This window comes from Pinus tabuliformis, chromosome 1_2 (assembly GCF_031772625.1).
Source record: "Pinus tabuliformis cultivar Carrire ecotype Pingquan chromosome 1_2, CPIR1, whole genome shotgun sequence".
In the NCBI taxonomy this organism is placed as follows: domain Eukaryota; kingdom Viridiplantae; phylum Streptophyta; class Pinopsida; order Pinales; family Pinaceae; genus Pinus; species Pinus tabuliformis.
In genome coordinates this window covers 847,370,554-847,377,210 of record NC_142298.1, presented here as the reverse complement: position 1 = coordinate 847,377,210, position 6,657 = coordinate 847,370,554, and the positions used below count along the sequence as shown (strand labels likewise).

The 6,657-nt window shown below is 36.7% G+C and overlaps 1 long non-coding RNA gene and 1 other non-coding gene across 2 annotated transcripts; both read right to left on the bottom strand.

Moving 5' to 3' along the window:
• Nucleotides 1-481: 481 nt before the first annotated feature.
• On the bottom strand, nt 482-1,727 carry LOC149208598 (uncharacterized). The gene is made up of 2 exons (XR_016252141.1): nt 1,599-1,727; nt 482-1,495 (listed from the first exon to the last, which is right to left on the bottom strand). It is a non-coding gene; the product is annotated as an uncharacterized LOC149208598 (long non-coding RNA).
• On the bottom strand, nt 1,231-1,336 carry LOC149208599 (small nucleolar RNA snoR99). Its single transcript, XR_016253174.1, has one exon. It is a non-coding gene; the product is annotated as a small nucleolar RNA snoR99 (small nucleolar RNA).
• Nucleotides 1,728-6,657: the final 4,930 nt, after the last annotated feature.

Here is a 6,657-nt window from a genome sequence, read left to right as displayed (position 1 = left end):
CGAAACCCTAATATGCCCTAACTGCCTTTTAAAACGAAACCCTAATATGCCCTAACTGCCTTTTAAAACAAAACCCTAATTCCCTAAAATGCACTAAATCTAGACTTCCCGAAGTATAATTATTAACACCATAACAAATGCCTCTAAGCCTAAAACTATAGATCACTCTTAATAAAGATATACTTTCTCCCATTCTGCCTAACCATATCAAAATGCCTTTTCAAAAAAGCCGTACCCTGTGAATGTCTTTTCGAAAAAATCGCATAAACGTTTTCAAAACAAAAAACCCTACTACCCTGAATGCCTTTTAAAACCAAAAAGACATAATGCCCTGACTGCATTTTAAAACAAAAACCCTAATGCCCTAACTGCCTTTTAAAACAAAACCCTAATACCCTAAAATGCACTAAATGTAGACTTCCCGAAGTATAATATAAACACCATAACAAATGCCTCTAAGCCTAGGAATGCATTAAAACTATAGATAACTCTTAATAAAGATACATTTTCTCCCATTCTGCCTAACCATATCAAAATGCCTTTTCAAAAAAGCCTAGTACACTGTGAATGTCTTTTCGAAAAAATCGCATAAAACGTTTTCAAAAAAAAAAAAAAAAACCCTACTACCCTGAATGCCTTTTAAACAAAAACCATAATGCCCTGACTGCATTTTAAAACAAAAACCCTAATGCCCTAACTGCCTTTTAAAACGAAACCCTAATATGCCCTAACTACCTTTTAAAACAAAGCCCTAATACCCTAAAATGCACTAAATCTAGACTTCCCGAAGTATAAATATAAACAGCATAACAAGTGCCTCTAAGCCTAGGAATGCATTAAAACTATAGATCACTCTTAATAAAGATATGAATGCCACAAGTAAAATGCATCTTAGAAACAGAAAATGCTGAAACCCTAGAACCTGAATCTAACCGTCTATAATTAAGACTATTAACAACATGGCAAAATGACTAAAAAACAAAAACCCTAGAATGCACTAAACCCAGACCCTCATGAGACGCAAAAGCGATGTCATGTTCTCTCGTTCAAACAATCAGGTGGAAGGGAACGCAATCCACCTGACCCAGTAAAAGGGAGCAGTTAATTTCTGGAGCTGTATTCATCTCTCAGGCGGCGCTGATGTAAACCTAATAGCCAAACTTTCAACTCCCACTTAACCACCACAAAAGATAATTGCCATCATACACAAAATACCATGACAAGAAAACTTAATGTTGCATCTTATAATGATCAGCTATAAATAGAGAATAAATCATTATAGCTGACAAAGTGACGGATGTGGTTAATTTTGGGTACTGATTCATCTCTAGGGCACTACAATAAGCCGAAGAGGCAAACTTCAGTCCCGTCCCAGCCATCATAACCAAGTTAAAGACAGAAGTCCATATTTAATGCCAGAGAGACAAAAATCAGTCCCGAAAGCTATCAAACATGATTAGTAACAAAGAGGGAAATATCCCAGTTACAGATTATCCTGGATTAAAAAAAACAAAACAAAACAACGAAGAAAATATCAGTTCTGTCTCAGACATCATATACAACATCATATACAAAACACAAGAGTCCATGTTTCTTACCAATTTCGATTACAGTAATGAATTTCTCGGTCAAGAAACCACGATTCATACCCAAACCCCCAACATAGCCAGGCCATGAAAGCACTGTTTTTGGTGGTAATTTATATGCATTGGAAATTAGGGTTTCTTCCAACGACCATACGCACTTTATTTTAACCCGTGGTTAAATTTGACGCTATTTACTCGTATTTTTTTGTTAATGTATTTTTTAAATTTAATTCTATCATTTTAAAATGTGATTTCAAACTTCGAGGGTGTATTTTGTTTTAGATACATGCTAAAAAAATTTAGTCGGTTAAGGGTTTGTGTGGCCGTTGTTTTTGACAGGTTAGATGTTCCTGAGTAGAGGCTCCTCAACCCACATATCAAGCCTGGAGGAAAGCATTTTCTAGCCCTAAATGAAAGAGATTTTGTAATGCCGTGTCCTATTACTAGCCTAGATCCATCTTAACTTTGGATCTACCAATGGCCGAGATGTATCAAATCTCTTCTAATTCTAATGTTTGCATCTCAAGAGATTTGATCCCTCTTGAAGCTTGGTAGATCAAGAGTTAAGATAGATCTAGTTTGATTTAATTTTCCACCTTAAATAGGCTATATTCCACACAAATACCATGGATCAATAACATGAGTTCTCATAAAGTTGGATTTCAAAAAACATATTAATTTGACCAAGTCAAGTTTACGTTAATTACCAAACAAAATTAATAAAAATAATAGTAATAACATAGATTTTTTATTTTTATTATTTTAGTTTCAAGTTATTTTTATTTAAATATAGGATTATTTTTAATTTTAATTTATTTTGATCGAGTCAAAATATTTACAAGATTCATACTAGGTTGGAGAGGGCTAGGCACAATGTTATGTAAACATTTTGACTCTCTCAAATTATATAAAATTAAAATAGTAGAGATGTTGTAATGTAATGTTTAATATTTTGACTAAGACAAGTTACATAAAAGTAAACATGAAATAAAATTAAATAAAAAAAAATTAATATAATGTAATATATATTACTTAAAGAAATAAAAATAACAAAATTATAATATCCCTACAAAATAAAATAATAATAAAAATAAAAATGCCCATGGTATTGACTTATGGTATTCATATGGAATATAGTATGTTTAAAGCGGGAACTAAAACCAGTGTAGATCCATCTTAACTATGGATCTACCGAGCATCAAGAGGGATCAAATAATAATTATAAGAGGCACTCTCCACAGGAGTATGGAAAAGATGTTGTAATGTCTTATCTTTTTATGCTATGTAAACATTTTGACTTGGTAAAATTACATTAAAAAAATTAATTAATTAATTAAAAATGATAATTAAAATAAGATAAAGATATATATATACACGTGCCCATGGAGCATAGAGTAGACAGTGACCGGGTATTTTTTCAAGGCACTTCATAGTGAAAAGATCACTAGTTAGAAACTTCATGGGCAAAAATCCAACCATTCTAAGGGTTGGTGTAGGTCAGGCCAGTGCAATCTACGAGTTATTTTGATGGCTTAGATACCCTTTGTCACAACTACTTAGGCCACAAGTTAGGGATGTCAGTGATCTTAGGACTCACATTACCTAGCAAACAAATATGTGTGTGTGTGTGTGTGTGTTCTACCAGCCTAGATACATCTTAAATCAAGATCTATCAAGCATTAAGAGGGATCAAATCTCTTGAGGTGCAAATCTCTTTTCGAGTGAAAAGAGATTTGATCCCTTTTGACTCTTGGTAGTGTAACAATCCTTGGTTGATTTTCCATGTAAATAAAATAAGACCAAGGTCACGGGACATGTATTCCAAGTTGAATGGTGGGTAAACATCATAATGGGCATCACTTGCAATTTATTAATGGCTGTGGAAATTGGTAAAGGCTTTGGCAAAAGCAAAGAGGCAATAAATGGCATTGAATTATGGGAAATAAAGGAAAATAGGAGAAAATGAAGGTGAAGAGACACAAATTTGCATGCAATGGAAATTAGAGGAAAAATTAAGAAAAAATGAGACATCAATGATAAAAAGACATCAGAGAAACAATTCACATCTTTTGTCAGTTCAGTTTTGGTTCTCTCCTTGCACAGTCAGAGTATTCTTGGAGCACTCTAGCATTCACTTGGATTTGGAGAAAGCAAGCAAAGGAAAGTAAGGAAGTGCAAGGAGAAAGTTGAATCGACAACTACAACTAGATTACTTTGCAGTTAATAGGTTGCATGTGTGATATCCTTGTCGGTTTTTGGATGCATGGTATATGCATGTGGTTCCTTGGTTATGTGTTGAAATTGACATGGATATTTGCCTAGATTGGTAGTGGTTTCAGCCTTGCGTTGCCATTCCTGGATAGCCATGGTGTAGTGGATTCCCCATTTGGAATTTTCTAATTGATTCTCAGGTTCCTTATGGTTATGGGTTGGGATAGGATCTCTAGAGCCCTGGAACAACTTGGGTCCCTGGAGGTTGTGGGTTGAAATGGTAGTTCTTTGGAGCCCTATAACAGCTTGGGTCCCTGGAGGCTATGGGTTGAGATGGAATCCCTAAAGCCTTGGACATCTTGGGAAGAGACCAATATGGTTGATGTTAGTGATTTCTGGACCGTATAGGTGAGATCATTGTGGTTGAGGGTTGAGTTGGTTTGGCCCCTAGAAGCTCTAGTTGGTTCTTTTTTGGTTTAACCCATATGATCTCACATTCATGATTGGAATATGGCGTGGGAGTGATTAGTTGAAAGAGAGATTTGGTTCAGCTCAATCTATGGTTGGGTGGTACATGGAAGTCCTTGACTTGGTTGGCATTTCCATATGTTAATACGAGTTATTTTCCTATTGTGATCTATGAGCACTTGTACTAGTTATTATGGTGATCTTATGGTTGATTTGTCATAGTTTCTATTATTGTTATATGTTGGTTTTATGTTTGGTTTTATGATGTGCTCTAGCTATGGCTCTTGTTCATGATTTGATAATTTACCAGATGGTTGATGAATGCATGGGCTAACAAGTGTTGTTATGGATAGCTTGAGAGGGCATTGAGCCTTCTTGGTGATTTTCAGATGAAGTTCAAAAGTTTCTGATCAGATATGCATTCATGACATGTAGCTTATATGTTTTTCATATGTTTGACAAAATGTTTATCTTGCATTAGGCATGTATTGGACAATATCTTGCTTAAACTTTGATTGTTTAGCATTGTTATCATCATTGTCATGATTCTGGAAAGCTATATGCAGTTATGGGTAATGTTCTGGAGACTAGCATGAAAAAGTGGCATAGATCTCTTTTGGGCCATAATTGCATGCAGGCAGGCTTATGGGTGCGATTGGAGCCTCATAACTGTATGCACAATGTGTCAAGGGTGTGGCTGGGGTATAAACCTAGTGAAAAAGGGTTCCAGTTCAGGGATTGATCAGTTGGGGTGGTTGGTAGGCTCCTAAGTGATTTAAAGTCTTTAAGGGATCTCAGTTTACTTCTGATTTTAAGCCCCACTTCCATAACTAGAACTTGGAGGTCGGGTCATATCATAGTGACACTAAGCTCATGCTTACCCTGGAGAGCTTGTCAAAGTGGGTAAATGTGGGAGAGGTAGTTACAAATTGGTTTCAGAGTGAGGTTGCAGCACTAGACCTCGGGGTAAAAGGATATCATTATACAGGTTTATATGCTTAGCATGCAGGGATGATGGTTAATGGTTGTTATATGTAAGATCCCAAACAATTAAATTTCCAATAGATCGGGCACACTTGAGTGTTCTAATAAAAATGCTTGTAATAAAAAAACCACGAACACCAAAGGGATCTGAAAATGCAACCTCTTATTTATATTAATAACTGAAAACAAGATACATGCTCATATAAGACATACTAAAGCCCCTACCAATAGCATGTATGACTGCTCAACAATGACTACTCTAAAACACTGAAGCCCACTTGTGAATCTTGGATGGATCCACCACACCAATGTCACTGCAGGGTTTTCGTCCCCATGATACCATTGTTAGTCTTCTATCCCCTTTCTAGGCTTGATGGACTCTCTAGAAACTTTATTTTATTGTTTTCCCTCAAAAAATGAAGGAAAATACAATGGGAAAATACCATGGTGAATACCATGGGCAGATTCTGTCCACTTTGACCATATAAAAAAAAGGAATATTACAAATCCTCCTGCCCAAAGATTACTTGCCCTCAAGCAATCCAATTTTATCCACAATAGAAGCATTTGTACATTGATACCAGGATCCCATACAAATGAGTGTGCTATCCCATGCCTCCATGCTAAATGATCCTAAATGGATCCCAAGATCCCAAACAATCCTCCAACCAATCTTGCCCTCAATAGATCCACCTGGATCCCAATACCACCTAAGTCCTGGGACTTGTGGGTTATGATACCACCTCAACCCTCCATCACTACCTATGCCTAAGGGCCCCTGCTGTGATATGCCCTTGGCTAAGAGTATCCTCCTAAGAATCATCCCATCAATAGAGTACCAACTCATAATATCTCGCCAATCCATGTCGTGGGAAGGATGAATACCTACACATGGAACAAATCTACCATGTTGATGTTGCTCGATGCCCCACTCATGTTGCTCCACCCAGTCACTCAACATGATCCATTTGGAGAACTCTGCCCTGCTCTCCCCAATGTATAAAGGTGGGTTGGTAGTGCTGCAAGCCTTATCTATGTACTCTTGTAGAGGGCTGCTCTGGAACTCCCAACTGTACTCCTCTTGTTGCCTTGTGAGGGAATTGAGTCGTTCCTCAACACTAGACAACTTGGTTGTTGATTTGGCACATACCCTATGAGCTCCTCACTTTTCTTGTTCTCCTGTAAGACATTGTCTCGAACTATCTAGATTCTCTACTTTAACATCACAAGATATGTCTTGAAATGCATGATCTTTACCTGAAAGTCCTCTACTGGAAATTATGGTGCCTTGCTAAATTCCTTTGTATTTGCCCTCACCGGATACTCAACTATCATAGCTCCAGCTTGAACCTTTGACCAACTCTCTAGAAATGGCCTATCTTGCATACTACATTTGTCATGTTGCCCC